The sequence below is a fragment of the Carassius carassius genome, chromosome 41 (genome assembly GCF_963082965.1).
Source record: "Carassius carassius chromosome 41, fCarCar2.1, whole genome shotgun sequence".
NCBI classification, from domain to species: Eukaryota; Metazoa; Chordata; class Actinopteri; order Cypriniformes; family Cyprinidae; genus Carassius; species Carassius carassius.
Window position 1 is genome coordinate 23,486,752 of NC_081795.1, and position 24,767 is coordinate 23,511,518.

Genomic DNA, 24,767 nt, shown 5'->3' on the forward strand with positions numbered 1-24,767 from the left:
GGGATGTAAATCCCGTGGCAAAACATAGAAACAAAATAGAGACATCATTAGCATAGCTGCTGATCCAACAAAGTAAAATTAGTTTAACCCATGCTAAAGAATAAAAATGCAGATGCAACTACACTCACAATTTAAGAGATACATTATTTGAATGCTTGGCGAAAGAGATGTGTTTTTAATCTAGATTTAAACAGAGAGAGTGTGTCTGAACCCCGAACATTATCAGGAAGGCTATTCCAGAGTTTGGGAGCCAAATGTGAGAAAGCTCTACCTCCTTTAGTGGACTTTGCTATCCTAGGAACTACCAAAAGTCCAGCGTTTTGTGACCTTAGGGTGCGTGATGGGTTGTAGCGTGGTAGAAGGCTAGTTAGGTACGCAGGAGCTAAACCATTTAGGGCCTTATAGGTAAGTAATGATAATTTGTAACTGATACGGAACTTAATAGGTAGCCAGTGCAGAGACTGTAAAATTGGGGTAATATGATCATATTTTCTTGACCTGGTAAGGACTCTAGCTGCTGCATTTTGGACTACCTGTAGCTTGTTTATTGACGAAGCAGGACAACCACCTAGAAGTGCATTACAATAGTCCAGTCTAGAGGTCATGAATGCATTAACTTGCTTTTCTGCATCAGAAACAGATAACATGTTTCGTAGCTTGGCAATGTTTCTAAGATGGAAGAATGCAGTTTTTGTAACATTGGAAATATGATTTTCAAAAGACAAATTGCTGTCCAATATAACACCCAGATTTCTGACTGTAGAGGAAGTAACAGTACATCCGTCTAGTTGCAGATTGTAATCTACAAGATTCTGTGTGGTGTTTTTTGGTCCAGTAATTAATATCTCTGTCTTATCCGAATTTAATTGGAGAAAATTATTTGTCATCCAATCTTTTACATTTTTAACACACTCTGTTAGCTTAGATAATTGGGAAGTTTCATCTGGTCTCGTTGAGATATATAGCTGAGTATCATCAGCATAACAGTGGAAGCTAATTCCGTATTTTCTAATAATATTACCAAGGGGCAACATGTATATTGAAAATAGAAGGGGACCTAGGACGGATCCTTGTGGCACTCCATATTTTACTGATGATAAATGAGATGACACCCCATTTAAGTAAACAAAATGGTAGCGATCGGACAGGTAGGATCTAAACCATCTTAGAGCCTGCCCTTGAATACCTGTATAGTTTTGTAATCGATCTATGAGTATGTCATGATCTATGGTGTCGAACGCAGCACTAAGATCAAGTAAGACTAGAAATGAGATGCAGCCTTGATCTGACGCAAGGAGCAGGTCATTTGTAATTTTAACAAGTGCAGTTTCTGTGCTATGGTGGGGCCTAAAACCTGACTGAAATTCTTCATACAGATCATTTTTATGCAGGAAGGTGCTCAATTGAGCAGACACAACTTTTTCTAAAATTTTAGACATAAATGGAAGATTTGAAATAGGCCTATAATTTGCCAGTACACTAGGATCTAGTTTTGGTTTCTTAATAAGAGGCTTGATAACCGCCAGCTTGAATGGCACTGCAGTTTATCTTTGGGTGCGATGGATGAAACTGAAGTGTTAGACGCTGTAGAATCTACATTCGCTATTGTATTTCTAATGTTATCTATTTTATCAATGAAGAAATTCATAAAGTCATTACTATTTAACGTTGGTGGAATATTTGAATCAGGTGGCGTCTGGTAATTTGTTAATTTAGCCACTGTGCTAAATAAAAACCTTGGATTGTTTTGGTTATTTTCAATGACTTTGTGGATATGCTCTGCCCTAGCAGTTTGTAGAGCCTGTCTATAGCTGGACATACTGTTTTTCCATGCAATTCTAAAAACTTCCAAGTTAGTTTTTCTCCATTTGCGTTCAAGACTACGAGTTACTTTCTTGAGAGAGTGAGTATTACTGTTATACCATGGCACAGTACGTTTTTCTCTAACCTTTTTCAATTTGATGGGGGCAACAGCTTCTAATGTATTAGAGAAAATAGTGCCCATGTTGTCAGTAATTTCGTCTAACTCATGTGTATTTTTGGGTACAAATAGCAGTTGAGATAGATCAGGCAGGTTATTTGCGAATCTGTCTTTGGTGGCTGGAACAATAGTTCTGCCCAGACGGTAACGCTGAGACATATAGTTAATATCAGTTATACGCAGCATGCACGATACAAGGAAATGGTCTGTAATATCATCACTTTGGGGTACAATATCTATAGCAGTAAGATCGATTCCATGCGATATAATTAGATCTAGTGTATGATTAAAACGATGAGTGGGCCCGGTGACATTTTGCTTGACTCCAAAAGAGTTTATTAGGTCAGTAAACGCAAGTCCTAATGTATCATTTGCATTATCAACGTGAATATTAAAATTTCCCATGATTAGCGCCTTATCAACTGTAACTAGAAGGTCTGAGAGGAATTCTGAAAATTCTTTTAGGAATTCTGTATACGGCCCTGGTGGTCTATACACATTAGCCAGAGCAAGAGATACATTAGACTTCTTTTGCATGTCTGACAGTGTAACATTTAGTAGAAGTATTTCAAAAGAGTTAAACCTGTATCCTGTTTTCTGGGTAACATTGAGAATATCACTATATATTGTTGCAACACCTCCGCCACGACCAGTCTGACGGGGCTCATGCTTATAACAGTAGTTTGGTGGAGTAGACTCATTTAGACCAAAATAATCATTTGGTTTTAGCCAGGTTTCAGTCAAGCAGAGTACATCAAAACTATTTTCTGTGATCATTTCATTTACAATAACTGCTTTGGGTGTGAGTGATCTAATATTTATGAGCCCAAACTTTAAAAATTGTTTTTGTTCATTTACTTTACATTTTTCTGGTTTAATTACGATAAGATTTTTTCTAGATCCTACATTATATTTTGACCTCACTATTCGGGGAACAGACACAGTCTTAATAGTTTTTACAGCACAAGTACTTTTATCATTTAAGCTGGTGGAACAAAACTCATCATAATAGTTATTAGAGAATTGTCTTACTAGTCACATGGAGCGAAGTGTCCTGGAGATGTTGTCAGAGAGCAGCTCCGCTCCGATTCTGCTGGGGTGTAATCCATCAGCGCGAAACAGCCTAGGACGCTCCCAGAAAAGATTCCAGTTATTAACAAATAGCAGTTTCTGTTCTTTACACCATGACAACAACCATTCATTTAAAGCAAAAAGTCTACTGAACCTTTCGTGTCCTCGTCGATACGTGGGCAGCGGTCCTGACACGACGATCGTCGTGCTGCGAACCGTCTCGATCAAGCTGCTGAAGTCCCTCTTCAGCGTCTCCGTCTGCCGCAGCGTGGTGTTGTTAACCCCGGCGTGAAGCACGACCGCTCTGGGGCTCTCGTCGGCCTTCAGGATCGCGGGTATCTGCGCAGAAACATCGAGAACACGAGCACCAGGCAAACAATGAGTGTGCACTTTACCTTCGGCTAACGTAGCACTTACGTGTCGGACGATGGAGTCTCCGATGATCACAGCGTCGCGTCCTGTCTCGCGGAGGGGAGCGAAGCGGTTCCGGATGGAGATGTCGAAGGCAGGAGGGGGAGAAGTTGTCGCCCGGGACCCGGCTCGCGTCCTCCGCTGTGGATGCACCCAGGGTCCGTGGTGTCCCGGCGTCGCAGTGAAGGACATCTGGGAAGATCGTGTCCTGGGTGCACCGGGCCTGTGCAGAGAAACACACGGAGTAGACGTGGTGGGACTGTTAACAGATCGCTGTATACTTACCCCGGACTTGTGAGCGTCAGCCCGGGATGATTCCAGCGCGGCTCTCCGCTCTCTCAGCTGGGCCTGCCTCACCTCCAGGTCGCGAATCTGCTTTCCCACGGCCTCGAGCTCGAACTGCACAGAGTGGAGACATTCATCCGCCATTAAAGCAAGTAACAGTGAATACAGCAGTGGTAATGTGTGTGAATAGAGTATTAGCAATGTAAGCGCAGTTAGCTGCAACCACGCCGCTGATGCTAATGGGCTAAAAGCTAATAGCGAACCCGGGAGATCAAAATAAAACTAGTGATAGCGAGGCGCTCTGATTGTTTTTGTTGTAGAATACAATAGAGGATATATTCACACGTTATATAAACGGAAACGATGATGTATAAAATTGATTTTTGAGTTAAAAATAGTCAATGAAAAGAATATAGTGACGGAGCTCAAACGCAGTACAGCGTCAATGAAAGCCGAACAGCATATTGAAGTACCCAAATGAACGAACTGCTGTTAATGTAGTTTAACACCATTTGAAAGTACCCAACGAATGAGCTGTTGGCTGGTAGTTGGACGGAAAAATATTAAAGGAGAAGGAAGGTGTCTACACTTACCTGTGTGGCAGTGACGTAGTCCTCTGTGGGTGAACACTGTGTCTTTGCTGTAGCTTTATTTAAGGTAACCTTTAATTTATTCCAAAGCATAAGATCGTACGTTTTACTTCACTATGATCGTACTTTTTACTTCACTACATTTCATAAAACATATTGTTACTTATAATATATCAATGTGCTCTGACATGCAGATGCAGTTTCTGATTCATGAACAAACTGATTATTTTCAATGAACCTTTTTAAATCTGATTGCAAATCACAAAAAACGATTTGTTTTCGAAATAGAATGTTCTGATTGCAGCTGTTCTAGAATCAACAACTCACTGATTCAAATGAACCATTTAGTGCGAATCTCCAGTGAACTGAATTCACAAACAAGAACTGGGAGATCTTGTGAGTGTGTGCATGTCTGATGCTGTTAAAAATAAGTAATTTATGTCATAATTTTGGATTCTTTATTGTAAATTAAAATCATATTTAGGTCAAAACTGTTATTTGTGAACTAAATCTGCTGTACAGAGTGATCTATTTAAGCCCACTGAAATGCTTGAATGCAGAACATGCAGACACATCAATCAGTGTTTCTATGTTTTAGGTAAAAATATAAAATAAAATCCAACATTAAAATAACACAGATTAAATAAAATAACTCATGCACATTCAAATTCCCCACTGCCGTAATGTTAACAGTTAAAATGTTAATGTTAAAATGCTTTGCATGCCTTATGTGACGTCTGTTTTTATATTGTTCATTAACAGTATACATTTGTATATTGTTTGGATTAACTAGCCGAGTAGACAGATATGAATGTTTAATCATAACCATACTGGTTAGCTGATGCTAACTGTTTAGCTAACAAGCTTGGTGGTTCTAAATTGAGGTAATTTTTAAAAATGAAGTCCAAATATTTTTATTCAACCACCTATATAGATTACATCTGGGGGGAAAAGAAAGCTGTGATGTTCAGACATGGTAACTACAGTAATTATCAGAGTGGGAAGTGATGCCCTTTGGTGGCATTTGGCCAGGGGTGTTTCTATACCACATACACGGTTTGAGAAGGAAAAAATAATTATGAAAATGTAATTACATTTTTTCTTAAAAAACTAACTTCAGGCCTTAAAAACATGTGCTAATATAAAATTAAATTAAGTAGCCTATATAAAATTGCAAAATCTAACTTTTTGTACTTTTTTACTTAAGTACATAAAAAATTGAGTACTTTTGTACTTTCACTTGAGTAAAATTGAAAAAGGAGTAGTTTTACTTTTACTTGAGTAATATTTGATTATACATATCTATACTTTTACTCAAATACTTTATTTGCGTACTTTGCCCACCACTGCTTTTAGGTATGATATCTGTATCAGTAAGATCAATTGCATGCGATATAATTAAATCTAGCATATGATTAAAACGATGAGTGGGTCCGATGACATTTTGCTTGACTCCAAAAGAGTTTATTAGGTGAAAATGAATGTAAAAATTTTCAACGAGTAGCACTTTATCAATGATAACCAATAGATCTGAGAGGAAATCTACAAATTCTTTTAGGAATTCTGAATACAGCCCTTGTGGTCTATACACAGTAGCCAGAGCAAGAGATACAATAAATTAATTTAGCATATCTGACAGTGTAACATTAAGCAGAAGTATTTCGAAAGATTTAACCTGTATCCTGTATTCTGGGTAACATCGACAATATCACTATATATTGTAACACCTCCCCCCAAGATCAGTCTGACGGGGCTCAAGCTTATAACAATAGTTTGGTGGAGTAGACTCATTTAGACTAATATTATAATTCGGTTTTAGCCAGGTTTCAATAAAGCAGAGTACATCAAAACTATTATAATTTCTTTTGGAATAACTGCTTTAGGTGTGAACCCATATTTATGAACCCAAACTTTAAAAATAGTTTTTGTTCATTTATTTTACATTTATAATTATATTTTTACCTCACTATTTGGGAAACAGGCAAACTAGATTGGACATCACAAGTACTTATATCATTCTATCGGGTAAAACAAAAGCCATCATAGCAGTTCCATCGCAAGTACTTATGATATGAGTTATGATTGATGATCAACTGACTTTCTCAGACCACATTGCTAAAACTGTCCGATCCTGCAGATTTCCTTTATTCAGCATCAAGAAGATCATGCCCTTTCTTTCGGAACATGCTGCACAACTCCTTGTTCAAGCTCTTGTTCTATCCAGGCTGGAGTATTGCAATGCCCTCTTGGCAGGTCTTCCAGCCAGCTCTAGCAAACCTTTACAATTAATCCAGAACGCGGCAGCAAGATTAATTTTTAATGAGCCAAAAAGAATACATGTCACACCTCTGTTTACCAATTTGCACTGGCTTCCAATAGCTGCTCGCATAAAATTCAAGGCATTGATGTTTGTCTACAAAACTACCACTGGCTCTGCACCCATTTACCTAAATTTGTTACTTCAGACTTATGTGCCCTCTAGAAACTTGCGTTCTGCAAATGAACGTCGCTTTATTGTGCCATCCCAAAGAAGCACAAAGTCACTTTTATGGACTTTTAAATTAAATGTTCCCTCCTGGTGGAATGACCTCCCCAACTCAATCCAACCAGCTTAGCCATCTTCAAGAATCGGCTTAAAACTAGGGCTGGGCGATATATCTAACGATATGATCATGCGCATCTAATCAGTAAAGCTGCTTCCGTGATCACCGCTAAAATCGCCATCACCTGCTTATAATTGGAGTGGCATTTAATAGACAGAGCCATAGATCGCTGACAAGCCACGCCATATCGCGTTCATTATTGCAGATGAATCACCTTCGATAATGAACGCGATATGGCGTGGCTTGTCAGCGATCTACGGCTCTGTCTTTTAGAGGTGGGACTTTCAAGTCACAAGCAAGTCTTCAAGTCATATTCGAGTACTCAAAGGGTTAAATCTAAAGAGATAATTAAGTGACTAATTAAATGATGATTGTGCATTAGTGATGAACATCTTCTGTTAACAATCAACATCACTGAAGTAAAGAGAAACACAAGAACTACAACTGAATTTAGCCACAGCCTTCAACTGAAAAAAAAGTAAAAGAAAAAAAAAACACTATGCCACCATAATTGTGGTCAAGGTTTGCTTTAAGTAGTGTCTTGACCCTTTTACTAATTAACACAGAACTCCTGTGGGTTAAGTCCTACCACTCTGACAGATCCTTCAGTGTGTCTTGGAGGGGTGATGTTTCAAAGTCACACCACCTTGCTACTGGGGTTCCTCAAGGTTCAGTACTTGGACCACTTCTCTTTTCAATCTACATGACATCATTAGGATCTGTCATTCAGAAGCATAGCTTTTCTTATCACTACTACGCTGATGACACCCTACTCTACCTCTCATTCCAACCAGATGACCCGACGGTAGCTGCTCGCATTTCAGCCTGTCTGAGTGACATCTCTAGCTGGATGAATGACCATCACCTGCAGCTTAACCTTACGAAGACAGAACTCCTGGTGATTCCAGTTAACCCATTGCTTCATCACAACTTCTCTATACAGCTGGGCTCATCAACCATTACTCCTTCGAGGACAGCTAGAAACCTAGGAGTTGGGATGGATCATCAGTTAAGCTTCACAGACCACATTGCTACAACTACCCGGTCCTGCAGGTTTGCCTTATACAACATTAGGAAGATTAGACCCTTCCTGTCAGAGCAAGCAACCCAACTTCTTGTCCAAGCTCTTGTTCTCTCCAGACTGGACTATTGTAATGCTCTCCTGGCGGGCCTTCCTGCATGTACTGTCAAGCCTCTGCAATTGATCCAGAATGTAGCAGCGAGGGTTGTCTTCAATGAGCCAAAAAAAGCTTGCGTTACTCCGCTCCTCATCAGGTTACACTGGCTACCAGTAGCTGCTCGCATCAAATTCAAGGTACTGATGCTAGCCTACAAGACGACCACTGGCACGGCACCAACTTACCTAAACTCATTGGTTAAATCTTATGTGCCCTCCAGAAGTTTGCGCTCTGCAAGTGATCGACGCCTTGTGGTACCATCCCAAAGAAGTTCAAAATCACTCTCACGGACCTTTTCCTGGACTGTGCCCAGCTGGTGGAATGACCTCCCAATCTCAATTCGTACAGCTGAGTCTTTACTCATTTTCAAGAAACAGCTAAAGACTCATCTTTTTCGCCTGCACTTAACCAACTAACACTAGCACTTTTCCTTTTCTTGGATAAAAGCGTCTGCTAAATGATTAAATGTAAAATGTAAATGTAAATGTAATTCAAAGCAATTTGATTCAAAACAATTGCAATATTGTTTTCGCAACAAACATGTATGCATTGCTGAATCAAACCTTGTAGTGACAGATGGTCTTATGCTTTTTCTGCTTATAACTCATGTTGACTGAACATCATGAAATTGTGGTTATCTTTGGATAGTAGACTGACACTCAGCTATTACTGAACTGAAGTAAAAAAAAATCACAATGCTTCAATGTTGAAAGACACAAAAGGAGACAATCAGTTCAGGTTTTTAGACAAACACACTTATCACACGATCCTCAACAGTGGTGACAATTTTTCATACTGCAGTGCATGACGGGAGTTTTACCAAGGTTTTACCCAGCATGCAACATTTTGTTGATTGTCACCACTGTTGAGAGTCATATGCTGGTTCTTGATGTCTGTGTGTGTCTACAGAGTATATTTTTTTCAAATTGTGTATGCACTTAGTAGATTTACAATTCACTTACTTTAATTTTTTTCCATAGTGTAGTTTTACTGGGTTGATTATGCTAAACTTAAATAGAGCTAATGTTAATTTTATTGTAACCTGACCACCTATCACATACAGATTAATTTCTTCTCTCTACTTTACAGCACCTCATGCAATGCTACATAAAGAGATCTAACATGACAGTCAAGGGTCAAGAGCCCCACTAAAGCAAACACTGATCTCCATTATGGTTGCATCACTTTAACCAATAACACATCAACATCTGATCCTCTGTAACTCTCAACAACAGCAGGTGTTCATCATTAATGCACAATCATCATTTAATTAGTCACTTAATTATCTCATTAAATTTAACCCTTTGAGGACTTGGGATATGATTTGAAGACTTGCTTGTGACTTGAAAGTCCCAACTCTGGTAAAAGCTGATTGTCAGTCAACAATCCAAAGAAGACTATCTCATGATTTCCAAGTCAACATGAGTTATAAGCAGAAAAAGCATAAGACCATCTGTCACTACAAGGTTTGATTCAGCAATGCATACATGTTTGTTGTGAAAACAATATTGAAATTGTTTTGAATCAAATTGCTTTGAATTAGTAAAAGGGTCAAGAGACTACCTAAAGCAAACCCTGACCACAAATATGGTGGCATAGTGTTTTTCTTTTTTTTTTTTTCTTCAGTTGAAGGCTGTGGCTAAATTCAGTTGTAGTTCTTGTGTTTCGCTTTACTTCAGTGATGTTGATTGCTAACAGCAGAAGTTCATCACTAATGTACAATCATCATTTAATTAGTCACTTAATTATCTCATTAACTTTAACCCTTTGAGGACTTGGATATGACTTGAAGACTTGCTTGTGACTTGAAAGTCCCACCTCTGCTGTCTATTAAATGCCACTCCAATTATGTGATGGCGATTTTAGCGGTGATCACGGAAGCAACTTTACTGATTAGATGCGCATGATCATATCGTTAGATATATCGCCCAGCCCTACTTAAAACCCATCTCTTCCATCTTTATTTGACCCTCTAACTTTAACACTCACTATTCTAATTATATTCTTAAAAAAAATCTAACTACCTTCCTAATCTTTTTGTATTCTATTTTCTTTTAATTTATTATGCAATTGTGTATGAGTGTGTGTATGTGTAAAGACCTCTAACACTTGCTTGCTCTATTCTTTTTTTATTCTATCTGTTTTCTTTTTATTTATTATATTCTTTAAAAGCCTATGCTACGTGTACTGTGTTAACCTAACTAAGACTTGTTATAGCACTTATATATCATTGCTCTTTTTGTTGTTTTTGATTGCTTCCGCTGTCCTTATTTGTAAGTCGCTTTGGATAAAAGCGTCTGCTAAATGAATAAATGTAAATGTATTGGAGAAGTTGTCTGACAGGAGTTCCTCTCCAACTCCGCTAAGGTCCGTCAGTGCGAAAAATCCTAAAATGCTCCCATAAAAGATTCCAATTATTAAAAAAGAGTAGTTTCTTTTTTAACACCATGAAAAATAACGATTTATTTAAAGCATAAAGTGTAATGAACCTTTCGTGTCCTCGTCGATACGTGGGAAGCGGTCCTTCACGGAAGGTGAAGTGAAACAATGACATGACATGTTAGTAGTGAGATTAATATTGTAACAGATATTAGGATCTACTGTAAAGTTCCTTATTGTGCATTTGAATTGAGAGTTTTGAATAGGCAGAAGTTATTTTCTTACTGTTCAATTTATCAGGTGACAGAAACAGTCCTGGCAGGTTGTACCGTATTTTCCGGACTGTAAGTCACACTTCTTTTCATAGTTTGTCCTTCGACTTATAGTCAGGTTCGACTTATTTATCGAAATTAATTTGAAATGAACCAAGAGAAATGAACCAAGATAAAACATTACCATCTACAGCCACGAGAGGGTGCTCTATGCTGCTCAGTGCTCTTGTAGCCTACCCCTGAAAACATTAACTGCAACCAACTGAAAACTGTTAACTGAAATATTAACTTAAAGGGTTAGTTCACCCAATAATCAAAATTATGTAATTAATAACTAACCCACATGTCGTTCCAAACCAGTGAGACCTCCGTTTATCTTCGGAACACAGTTTAAGATATTTTAGATTTAGTCCAAGAGCTCTCAGTCCCTCCATTGAAACTGTGTGAATGGTCTACTGTCCATGTCCAGAAAGGTAAGAAAAACATCATCAAAGTAGACCATGTGACATCAGAGGGTCAGTTAGAATATTTTGAAGCATCGAAAATACATTTTGGTCCAAAATAGCAAAACCTATGACTTTATTCAGCATTGTCTTCTCTTCCGTGTCTGTTGTGAGAGAGTTCAAAACAAAGCAGTTTGTGATATCCAGTTCGCGAACGAATCATTCAATGTAACCGGATCTTTTTGAACCAGTTCACCAAATCGAACTGAATCGTTTTAAACGGTTCGCGTCTCCAATACACATTAATCCACAAATTACTTAAGCTGTTACCTTTTTTAATGTGGCTGACTCCCTCTGAGTTAAAACAAGCCAATATCCCGGAGTAATTCATTTACTCAAACAGTACACTGACTGAACTGCTGTGAAGAGAGAACTGAAGAGGAACACCGAGCTGAGCCAGATAATGAGCGAAACATTGAGCTCATCCATCATCCATCCATCATCTTCCGATTATCCGGGGCCGGGTCACAGGGACTGCAGTCTAAGCAGAGATGCCCAGACTTCCCTCTCCCTAGCCACTTCTTCCAGCTCTTCCGGGGGGACCCCGAGGCGTTCCCAGGCCAGCCGGGAGACATAGTCCCTCCAGCGTGTCCTAGGTCTTCCCCAGGGCCTCCTCCCGGTGAGACGTGCCTAGAACATCTCCCTGGGAAGGCGTCCAGGAGGCATCCGAAATAGATGTCCGAGCCACCTCAGCTGGCTCCTCTCAATGTGGAGGAGCAACGGCTCTACTCTGAACTCCTCCCGAGTGACCGAGCTTCTCACCCTATCTCTAAGGGAGCGCCCAGCCACCCGACGGAGAAAGCTAATTTCGGCCGCCTGTATCCGGGATCTTGTGCTTTCGGTAATGACCCACAGCTCATGACCATAGGTGAGAGTAGGAACGTAGATTGACCGGTAAATCGAGAGCTTTGCCTTACAGCTCAGCTCCTTCTTCACCACGACAGACTGGTACAGCGACCGCATTACTGCAGAAGCTGCACCGATCCATCTGTCAATCTCACGTTCCATCCTTCCCTCACTCGTGAACAAGACTCCAAGATACCTGAACTCCTCCACTTGAGGCAGGAACTCTCCACCAACCTGAAGTGGGCAATCCACCCTTTTCCGACTGAGAACCATGGCCTCGGACTTGGAGGTGCTGATTCTCATCCCAGCCACTTCACACTCAGCTGCAAACCATCCCAGTGCACGCTGAAGGTCCTTGTCTGAGGAGGCCAACACGACAACATCATCTGCAAAAAAGCAGCGACGAAATCGCATGGTCCCCAAACAGGACACTCTCCGGCCCTTGGCTGCGCCTAGAAATTCTGTCCATAAAAATTATGAACAGAACCGGTGACAAAGGACAGCCCTGCCAGAGTCCAACATGCACCGGGAACAGGTCTGACTTACTGCCGGCAATGCGAACCAAGCTCTTGCTCCGGTCGTACAGGGACCGAACAGCCCTAAGCAGGGGGCCGCCGACCCCATACTCCCAGAGCACCCTCCACAGGATGTCGCGAGGAACACGGTCGAATGCCTTCTCCAAATCCACAAAACAGATGTGGACTTGTTGGTACTTGGCTGGTAACAATGTGATATAATCAGTGCTGGGAGTAACGCATTACAAAAGTAATGCATTACAGTAACATATTACTTTTTGCTGTAATGCAGTAGTGTAAGGCATTACTAATACATTTTCAGTAATATTTTACTCTGTAAATGTTCAGTACCGCTTGCGTTACAACACACTTTGAGACCAAAATATTATTGTTCAAAGAATAGAAAAAAAACAAAACAGCAAGACCGCAAGACATTAACAAATCAAAAATGAAGCAAATAAGTTATATTTCCTGTTCGTGGTCAGTCAATAGCTGCGTGTGTTGTCCACCTCTGATATATTTGTTTCTCTCTCGCTGGTGGAACTTTGAATTGTGTGACATAGTCTAGTGAACACATGTTTAGGGTGGGTTTTACAGGAGAGCCGCGAGGATACTGGCATGACGTGGCATAATTTTAGTTTTAATAAATGATTCACTAAATCACTGAGTCAAAATAGTCAGTAAGAAACAAAGCACGTGACTGCCTTTATGAATGGATTATTAATTAGTGGCTCACTCGATTCAAAAACATATTCGTTTAGAAATTATTGCTCTGCATGTTTATAAGAATGTCAAAATTCAATTCAAGTTCATTTGTATAGCGCTTTTTACAATACGAATTGTTACAAAGCAACTTTACAGAAAATTACGTTTTACAATATTTAGTAGTAGCGTAGTAGCTTAAGTGGTGACTGTCAGTTTGATTTTTAGGAAAAATGTATACAAGACGTAGTCAGCCAGATGATGAACATTATTAACAACAATTATTATATGATGCAGTCACACGTTTGAACCATTTTTGAATGGTAAATTATCATACAAAGAGAATGTTAACATTTCATTTGCGTGACGAGTTTTAAACAACATTATTAATCTAAAGGGGATGGTAAGGAAGATGGTGGTTTTACAGAGGGGATGGTTTTTGTATTTTTTTGTTTTCAAAAAGGTGGATGCCATCACCCTGCATCCCCCCTCAATTCAAGCGCAGAGTATAGGTTTAGGTACGTTAAAAGTGTTTACATTAATGTTTGGCCCACTGCCCAAATACAGACTGACTCACTGCATACCTCTTAGTTTCTTGCCCTTTTTTAATTTTTTGCCTTTTTGCACTGTGAATTCTTCTGCTTCTTCCTATTCTTGGTCTCTGAGGACTCTGAATTGGGCTCAGACGATGAATCAGAGGATACCCACATAGCAACATTGTGTCGGCCCAGATCCGGCCCACATCTGGCACCCGTGGAAAGATTATCTGGCCCACATGCAGCGTGGAATGATGGCCCTTGGGCGGACCGCTCCTGTTTGCCAGATTTGAGCCACAAGCAGGCCATAGCAATGCCACATGTCAGCCAAGAGTAAAGAAATTAACCAGAACTGGACCTTATCTGAGCCACAAAATCTGTGTATATATTAAATATGAAGTAATTTCAGCCTTAATAAGCCTGTTAACAAGCAGAATCACTGAAGGAAAGAAGAGAACAGAAAAAGAGATGAGCAGAAACACAAGAACTACAACTGACTTCAGCCATAACCTTAGATGAAATCAATTGAAGATAAAAGAAGACAAATCTCTGGAGATCTCACCAGAGGAGGATTAAACAACTCCACAAACAGCTTTACCAACTTCACTTATTACTAACCAGACTGACTTTATTTCTGTTCGACATCTACAAAAGTTTTTATTGAGAATTAACAGAGGTTTAACTCTGAAATGTCACCATAACAGTGATGAGTGTTTCCATTAGTTGCACTCTTAACTCTTATACTATCTTTTGTCTTTTTTGGCTACTGTAATGGTGTGTTTGTTAAACACATTTGTGGCATCAAAGAAAGCTAAAGTGAATTGAGGTCCGGTAATGGCGGTTATCTGTTGCTATCTGCGAGATGGTTTTATAATCGTCATGAAACAAGCTGATTTGCTATTTTTTTTATCTAACAATTGTTTCATTAATATATTCACATCACAAAGCATGTGTTTCTGCAGCATAAGATCCAGCAATATTATAACAATCAGTTAGAAGATTTTAACGAGCATGAAAAAGTCAATCTGTGATGACACACAGACATCAACAGTCAGCACATGAATCTCAACAATGGTGAATTATGCAGCTGAACTGTCCTATTATTTTGTTTAATTCTTAATATTTTCTTATAATTTTTGCTGTTGTTTTTGTTGTGACTTAGTAGCTTTTCAGTGAAGTTCTGAATTAATCAGTTTATCTAAATATTTTTGATTGTCACCATTTTTGAGATTCATGTGTGTGGTGGCATAGTTTAAGTTTCTTTTTTTCATGTTTGTTAAAAGATTTTTGATTGTTATAATACTGCTGCATCTCATGCGGCAGAAACACAGGGTTTGTAATATGACTGTATCATTGGAACAACATAATTGATAGATTCAAAAAAACATCAGTGAACCAGTGTACTTAATGATGATTATAAAACAAAACCATCAACAGATTACAACCGTCACTTGATATCATGTCACTCTAGCTTTCTATGAAGCTGCAAATGTGTTTAAAAAACACACCGTCACAGCCGTCAAAAAAGACAAAATATACAATAAGAGTTAAGAGCCCAACTAATGAAAACGTCTCAGGTTACGAATGTAACCATGGTTCCCTGAGAGGGAACGAGACACTGCGTCCTCTGAGGGGACACTATGGGGAACACCTCGTCGTGACCCGTGTCTGAAGCATACATTGAAAAACGCCAACGTGTTGGCCGGCGACAGCCTCTGATGTCACTACCAGCGCGACTATAAATACGCGCCCGTAGGAACCGTCACTTATCTTCTTCGTGAAGCTTGCGTCCGAAGCATGGCAGGGAGCTAGAGGACGCAGTGTCTCGTTCCCTCTCAGGGAACCATGGTTACATTCGTAACCTGAGACGTTCCCTTTCAAGGGAACTTCGAACTGCGCCCTCTGAGGGGACACTATGGGGAACAGTATACCCACGCCGCCATACTGAGGGGAGTGCAGACCAGAATCATGGCATTGTTGACTTGATGGCATTGAATTTTCATGGCACTGTTACCAGATAACCACCTCAGTGGAAACTGAAAGCACTCGACTCCAGGCAGGCCTGGTGAGGCCTACTACCTGACAACCACAAATCGCGGGAGCTCGCTTTTTAGGAAACGCACAGTATGTGGGAGCTAAATCTCCAGGGAGGCCTGGTGAGGCCTACTACCTGGCAACCACAGTATGTGGGAGCTCGTCTTCAGAGAGACCTGATGAAGCCTACTATCTGAAAACCACAATGTGCTATTTAGTGGAACGTACAATATGTGGGAGCTAAATCTCCAGGGAGGCCTGGTGAGGCCTACTACCTGGCAACCACAGTATGTGGGAGTTCGTCTTCAGAGAAACCTGGTGAAGCCTACTATCTGAAAAAGCCACAATATGCTATTCCGTGGAAACGCATAGTATGTGGGAGCTAAATCTCCAGGGAGGCCTGGTGAGGCCTACTACCTGGCAACCACAGTATGTGGGAGCTCGTCTTCAGAGAGACCTGGTGAAGCCTACTATCTGAAAAAGCCACAACATGCTATTCCGTGGAAACGCATAGTATGTGGGAGCTAAATCTCCAGGGAGGCCTGGTGAGGCCTACTACCTGGCGACCACCGAACGTGGGAGCTCACCTTCAGAGAGACCTGGTGAAGCCTACTATCTGAAAAAACCACAATATGCTATTTAGTGGAGACGCACAGTATGTGGGAGCTAAATCTCCAGGGAGGCCTGGTGAGGCCTACTACCTGGCAACCACAGTATGTGGGAGCTCACCATCAGGGAGGCCTGATGAAGCCTACCACCTGATAACCACAATATGTGGGAGTCCACCCAGCCCCTCATGTTGAGGGAAGCGATGCTTGAGGTGTATAACAAATACACACTGGTTGAATGAAGCCCATGGAACCCAGGGTTAATCATCATAAGAAAGGGAACGAAGTGAAGCGCGTAACCCCTACCGTACAGAATTTTAGAAAGTGCGCAAAGTCATGCGTGCACACTTACCACTTTACATGGATTTCAGAAAGTGCGCAGAGTCTTGCGTGCACACTTACCACTTTACGTGGATTTCAGACAGTGCGCAAAGCGTTAACGTGCACACTGACCACTATGTGGTTTTGAGAAAGTACACAAGCGTGTGTACAGAGAGGTTCCCAATTATCGCAGAGGCGCTGGATCGCACGGGAGCGGTGAGCTCCAACCCTCTTTTCTAGGCGAGGGGAGCATCACCTGAGGCAGTAAATACAGAGCTTCTTGCCGTAACCACCACCTCCCCGGATGCGCCAAGCGGCCAGGCGGCCCCTCAGGGTGACCTGGCCGGACATCTATGGAATTCCCTGCAGTGCTATGCCAATTCTTTGGCCACCTAGCTACTGTAAAGGAAACTCACAGAGATTGTTAGTAGACATATAACCACCAGCAACATAACGTCCATAAACAGGTAGAGCAAGGGTTACGTACTCACCCACCCTCCTGTACTGGAGTCACGCTTGCGGGGCGCCCCCTTCTGGTCCGGACCGTCAATAAGGTGGTTGCTATGAACATAGACCCAACCAAAAACATCATCGGTCCAGGTAGGAGACTGTTATGTGAGAGACTGTCCACCTAACCTCGATCAGGTGGAAAGCTGGTGGCTACAGGGGAATTAGGCAGGGGAGGACACAAAACAGAGGTTAAAACAGAGGTTAAAATATCCGGAGCTACTAGGTCTTCCTACCGCTCTGACCCGGGCGAGGACGCAGCCTCGTCTGAATCACGTCCCTCAGACCCTGCTCACCACACCGTGACCCGCGGTTCCTCTTGCCCCTGCCCGTAGGCGGGGGAGGAGCGCGAGCCACAACACTAGCCTTCTGCGCCCATCTAAGATCCTCAGATCGAGATGGGCCAGGACCCCTGTGTTGTTCGGGCTCGGACCTGGACTCCTTTCTTTCGACAGGTATCCAGGTCCTTCAGCAGGCCAGCCTGGTAAGCCTGAAGTACTGCCATCGTGTGCAACAAAGTTACCGCCTGACCTGCTGCTGCGTATGTTTTGCCATTTAAGCGGGATCTAAAAAAGGGGGAATTGAGAGAAGACGTTTCCCCCACAGAGAGATAGCTAGCCAGCATCTCCCTACAGGGGGCATCCTCTCATAGCCGCTTTCGTGCATGCCCCCGATATCAGCATAACTTGTATGCTGAAACCGATGGATGTGAGAGAAAAATGGCCTCTTCCATTCCCTTTCGACTTCTGCAGCTAACAGCTCCCCATACGCAGGGCAGGAGGATTGAGAAAGGCTCAGGGTCAGCTTCTTCTCCACTCTCAGACATCTCCTGCTCTTCCTGGGAAAAAACCCCAGCAGAGCACTAACTTCAGTACAAGAAAGGGTTAATGACAACGCATCTTCCTCCCGAAGTTCACTCTCGTTTGCCGCCGGAGAGTGTGAAAGGAAAAAAGTCCCTCTCTACACTCCTCAGCGAGATCCACCTGTAATCCCCCCGAGCTCATCCTCCTCCGTGCCTCGGCAATGGTGGGTCCTGAGCCGCGGGATCCAGATGGCTGTCCCTCTTTCCTCGAAAAGAGAGGCAAACGAGAGAGGAGCTTTTTCACCGAAAAACGCTCGCAGTGCACGCAGATTGCCCCCTCGAGGACATCACGCGCGTGCTCTCCGCCCAAACAAGAGACGCAAAGAGTGTGTGTGCGCCGTATAACACTGACACAGATGTACACACTGTTTAAACGCCTGCTAGTTGATGCCATGACAACAATAATAGATCGCTCTTACCGTTTTGGTCGTTTCTCAGATGCACGCTTCAAACAAAATAGTCAATGAAGACGAAGAAGATAAGTGACGGGTCCTACAGGTGCGTATTTATAGTCGCGCTGGTAGTGACGTCAGAGGCTGTCGCCGGCCAACACGTTGGCGTTTTTCAAAGTATGCTTCAGACACGGGTCACGACGAGGTGTTCCCCATAGTGTCATTCAGAGGACGCAGTTCGAAGTTCCCTTGAAAGGGAACACTAATCACTGTTAAGGTGAAACACATTAGAGTTAAACCTCTGCTAATTCTCAATAAAAACTTTTGTAGATGTGTAACAGAAATAAAGTCAGTCTGGTTAGTAATAAGTGAAGCTGGTAAAGCTGTTTGTGGAGTTGTTTAATCGTCCTCTGCTGAGATCTTGAGCAATCTAATGTCTTCTTTTATCTTTAATTGATTTCAACTAAGGTTGTGGCTGAAGTCAGTTGTAGTTCTTGTGTTTCTGCTCATCTCTTTTTCTGTTCTCTTTTTCTGTTCTCTGCCGGCAGCCATTTCACCCTGGAGCCCAAGACCGGTTTCACACTGAAGCTAAGCAGGGCTGAGCCTGGTCAGTACCTGGATGGGAGACCTTCTGAGAAAACTAGGTTGCTGCTGGAAGAGGTGCTAGTGAGGCCAGCAGGGGGTGCTCACCCTGTGGTCTGTGTGGGTCCTAGCGCCCCAGTGTAGTGATGGGGACACTATACTGTCAACAAGCACCGTCCTTCGGATGAGATGTTAAACCGAGGTCCTGACTCTCTGTGGTCATTAAAAATCCAAGGATGTCTTTCGAAAAGAGTAGAGGTGTGACCTCGGCATCCTGGCTAAATTCGCCCTTTGTCCTTTGACCATCATGGGCTTATGAAGATGTTAACAGGCTTATTAAGGCTGAAATTACTTCATATTTAATATTCACAGATTTTGTGGCTCAGATAAGGTCCATTTCTGGTTATTTCTTTACTCTTGGCTGACATGTGGCATTGCTATGGCCTGCTTGTGGCTCAAATCTGGCAAACAGGAGCGGTCCGCCCAAGTGCCATCATTCCACGCTGCATGTGGGCCAGATCATCTTTCCACGGGTGCCAGATGTGGGCCGGATCTGGGCCGAAACAATGTTGCTATGTGGGTAAGGAGTCAGATATATCTCATGCTATCTACTATTAAGTCCCACCTCCCATTCCCATGTCGCTAATAGGATTGGCTTTTACCTATTCTTTTCTATTTGTGAGAGGCTGTATTTGAGGCTATATTGGATTGTGGAAGGCGGCAAAGCCCAAACCTAGATCCGATAAGTGAAGAAACAATCCACATTTCTGTTTGTGAAAATATAAGACAAACCGCATCACATTGATTCAGGGACAGTGAAGTTCTTCATCTTGTCACAATCTTGTATTAATGGGGTGAGTGACAAACCTAGTACTGTATTTGTGTGTACACTTCCATATTAGGGTAACAATCATATTGAAAGATAATTATATTTATGTGTGCTCACTTTTTTAAAATGCTTATAAATCAAACAAAATCACGTTTCTATTTGAATGTAGTCTTTTCCACAGGTTCCTATGGAGCCCCTAAAGCAGGGATCCTCATATCTGGACCTCGAGGTCCACTTTCCTGCAGAGTTTAGCTCTAACCCTAATCAAACACACCTGAGCATGCTAATCGATGCCAATTAATGTCTTTGGGATCATTAGAGAATCCCAGACAGGTGACTTTGATCAGGGTTGGAGCTAAACACTGCAGTGCATTGGACCTCCAGGGAAAGAGTTGAGGAAAGGGGCCCTAAAGGGTCTTAGAGGTGGAAAAAAAAGCAGAGTGAGTGAAAAAAATTTGGGGAGGAAAAAATATTTTTTTGATTTTTTTTTGTTCTCTCGCAAAACTTTTGCATTCCCTCGAGAAACTTTGTGTTCCCTCGCAAAACTTTTGCGTTCTCTCACAAAGATATTTGCGTTCCCGGGCAAAACCTTTGCACTTTAAGCGTAGGCTATCCCTCATAGAAAGAATGAGTTTTATTTTAAACTTGGACTCAAGTTGAAATACTGTCAGCTTTGCCTATATAGTTTAAGACATGGTTTTGGTATATTCTAAAACACTTAATGTGGATGTAGCTACTATAAAAGTGACATTGGAGGCCCAATTCGGTAAGGCCTAATATATACTATTAATGCTAATAACAATTTTAATATTACCAATACCAATAACCTTATTAATAGCTATCAGTAAAGCAAATAGCCATAATACAAAGTTTCTCCCCCTTTTAAAAACTGTCAGGCTATAGAAAGGATCTTTAAGGGAAGCTAATGGACAAAGTGTAACGATTGCACGCAGGAGACGAAAGATCCAATTGCAGTGTTTAATGGGGTAATCCAATATCAAAATCCAAAACAGGCTAGAGGTCAATAACAGGGAAAGCAGTCCAAAAACAACAAACAAGAAACAAGAAAACACAAGGGAACGCGAGAAAACCGGGTGATGGAAAACAAGGACTCCATCAAACAAATAGAAAACAGACAGGTTTATATAGATAGGTGAAGACGATGAAAGTGGAGACAGCTGAGTGCAATTAACAGGTGTGCAATTAACCATAATGAAGGGACAAGGCTTTGTGGGAAATGTAGTGCCTGCAGTGGGGTGCCTATGGGGAAGTGAGACCACTAGTGGACACCCAGGGAAACACAAACCAGACACTGTGACACAAAGACAGTATAGGCTACAACCAAAATTTGGTAAACAGTTTATTAATAAAATATAGCCTATCATGCACAGGAAAGCAGACAAGCCCAGAATAGCTAGAAACAAGCCAAAACCTAATCTAAAGCGAAAATGAAAGTATTGGCTGACATATAGCTCTCTTTCATCACACATACAAATGTTTCCATATTCACAATGTATTTGAAGAAAAAAATCATAATGAACAAAAATACCGGGCCGGGGCTCATGATACGGCACAGACATATAATACAGATTATTAAATTTGATTGTTTAACATTACGTCTGTATTGGAGATTCTTTATTTTAATAATGAACAGGCCGCACTTGCAATGAATATGTGCGCATGAGGCGCTAGCGATCAAATCGCTGAAACAAAATACTCCGTCACTTCGGCTACAGTATAGTAAAATTCGATTTTGAGTTCAGTTTGAAGATTCAATAATATAAAATATTATTAGAAATGTTATAAAGTGAACACTGTTACATTCTCATTTCGCTCTGGAACCTATATGAGAATGCAATTTTCCCTGAATATCCAAAATATTGCATATGTGAAATTGATTTTATATAGACCTAACAGTTCAACAAAAAAATTAATATTAAGTGTACAGTTTAAAAGAAGCCTGCATTTTAAACACAATATTGTTCATATTGTATTTTACAACAAAATAATAGTTCCAAAGAAATCCTCAACAGAACGTGCGTCTAAAAGCAATAGCGGTGTTTTGTCCCTAAAACATGACATACAATTAATAAGACAAGAAAAACCTTGCCTCTATAACAGTAAAAATGCATCTGTAATCAATTTAAGGGGGCAAATATTGTCCCTTAACGGAAAGGTGTGACTGCGGTCTAAGTGGGGGCTAAGAATGCTAGGCTAAATGCCCTAGGGGTACACCATTGTAAAAGGTTTAAAAAACACTGGCTTAACTGATTATAGTGTTGATAGACTGCAGTCTATATTTTTTATATTTAATATTAATATTATATTTTATATTATGCCCCATTAAATGCGTTTTTAATGGGGAAGAAAATGTTTATCATGCAATTCAGCTTGCATACACACATAATATATATTTTTTAAATTCTATGGCATATTTGGCCTTTTTTTTAAATCACCATCTTCATTAAGCCGTGTTTTCTTTATGGGAGGAAAACACTGCTGTTCTTCTGGGCTTATCTGCTTTCATGTAGCCTATAATTTATTAATAAAGTGTATACAGAATTCTGCCTTTTTATACCACTGTCTTAGTGCATTAATAAAGTGTTTTCTTTCTATGAGGTTAATTGTGTGTTTGAAATCACAGCTTTGAATAGGCACATGTTGTTTTCTCATTGTTCAATTAAATTAAATTTAATTCAAGTTTATTTGTATAGCAGTTTTTACGATTCAAATCATTGCAAAAATCTAAAATTGTTCAATATATCAGGTGGCAGAGACAGTTCTTCCAGGCTGTAACTCAGGAAGAGAGGCAAGTGAAGAGACAAGGTCAAACAATGGTGATATGAGTTAGTAGTGAGATTCAGTATTGTGACAAATATTAGCCTGATGATTTACTGTACAGTCCTTCATGGTGACTATTCAAAGCTCTTAGTTCAAACATACATTGTGGTCTCATTATACAATTTATCAGGTGATAGAAACAGTCCTGCCAGGCTGTAGTTCAGGAAGAGAGGCAGGTGGAGGAGCAGGGTCACAGGTGAGGCCTTGGCTGGTAACAAAATGATGATCAGTGCTGGGAGTAAAGCATTACAAAAATAATGCATTACAGTAACATATTACGTTTTGCTGTAACGCAGTAGTGTAAGGCATTACTAATCAAGTGTTTTTTGTTTTTATTTATTTTTTTATTTTGTCCTCTGTGCTCAAGGTCCGAGGCTATTAGCTCTGCCTGGCTCACTGTTAGCCCTGGCTCGCACTGGCGGGTGGAAAATCAGCTAATGGGTGAAGATGGCAGAAGACTGAACATTCGCGAGATAGATGTATGCGCTTCTTGTCATTTTAAAATCACATATGGCATTAGAGTTTACATATAGTCCTGCTGTGTCGAATATGAATATACCCAAACAATTAACAGATTTTGCCAGATAATTTCACAGATATTACCTCTACCATAAATTTGACAGACTTGGATCGTTTGTGATTCTGGCTCTCATCCTTTCTTGCATTGCCTTGAGTTTTCACTTTTCCAATTATAAACTATATATTGTTAGTTGCCTGGATAGCCCACAGTCATCATGCTACATCAATATGCTCTCTACTGGATGTAAAATGCTCTGCAGTACATTTTGTCATTTTAGAATGTTAAGTTCTACTTCTGTAGTTATTTTGGTGAAAGTAACTCAAAAGTAATACAGGAGTAATGTAACGCATTACAATTCTGAGACAGTAATATTGTATGGTAAGGAATTACTTTTAAATTACAGTTACAAGTAATCTACAATGTATCAGTTTAAAAGTAACAACACTGGTGATAATTAGAGTAAATATACTATAGATATAATTTATTTGTTTTGTATTACATTTAGGTTGCACTGGTATATGACGAAGTACTCATTATAAATGGATTTAATAATGTAGGCATAATCGGGTTGCTACCCTCAGGAGTGTAGATACAGAGTGGTTAACTTTGTATTGTGGTGTGTTTTTAAGGAAACTGATCCAGCTGTAGACAGCAATAGACAAAGTAGCAGTGAGATTGATGACAACAAAGAACAGAGTGACAACAATGAAGAAGGGCATAGAACTGAAGATATTCTCGATTTTGACATCAAGCCAAAGCAACCTCACCTTAAAAACATGTTCAAAAGTTGTCGAATAGGATCCTCCATTTTCAGGATAGTTGGTACATACAGAACCCATGGCTTCTCTATAGCCCCACGGTGAAAACATATACAATAAAGAAAAATACACTGTCGAAAAAGGCAGACCTTGCATTCTCCTCAAAAGGATTCTGTAACTGGAAACATGCTTTTGTTAGCTTTGAACACCACCATAATTCTAAAACCCACCATCATGCAGTCACAGTTAGTGCTCAAGAAGCAACCCAATTTGATTCACAACATTGAGTGCCTGGGCAAAACAACAAGATAAGATGGAAATCTATTTCAGCTTTTGAAATTCAAAGCCAAGGATGATGACCTTTTTATCTAGTTGGCTATACTGTTGTCATAACTATACCTCTCCTCTGGTGCAAAATTTGATTTTGCAGTTGTTAGGTAATTCTATTGTCCGAAGTTTTGCAGTCTCCATCCAGTCTCTACTGGTTTTTCAGTACTCAATCATTGTAGATGGCACTCAAGATGTCTCAGGAGTAGAGCAAGAATCAATATGTGTGTGTCTTGTTATCACTGATCCCTGGCCACAAGAGATCTGCCCAATATCCATCCTGTGGGCTTTCTGTTTATTCTCTGTCATTCTGT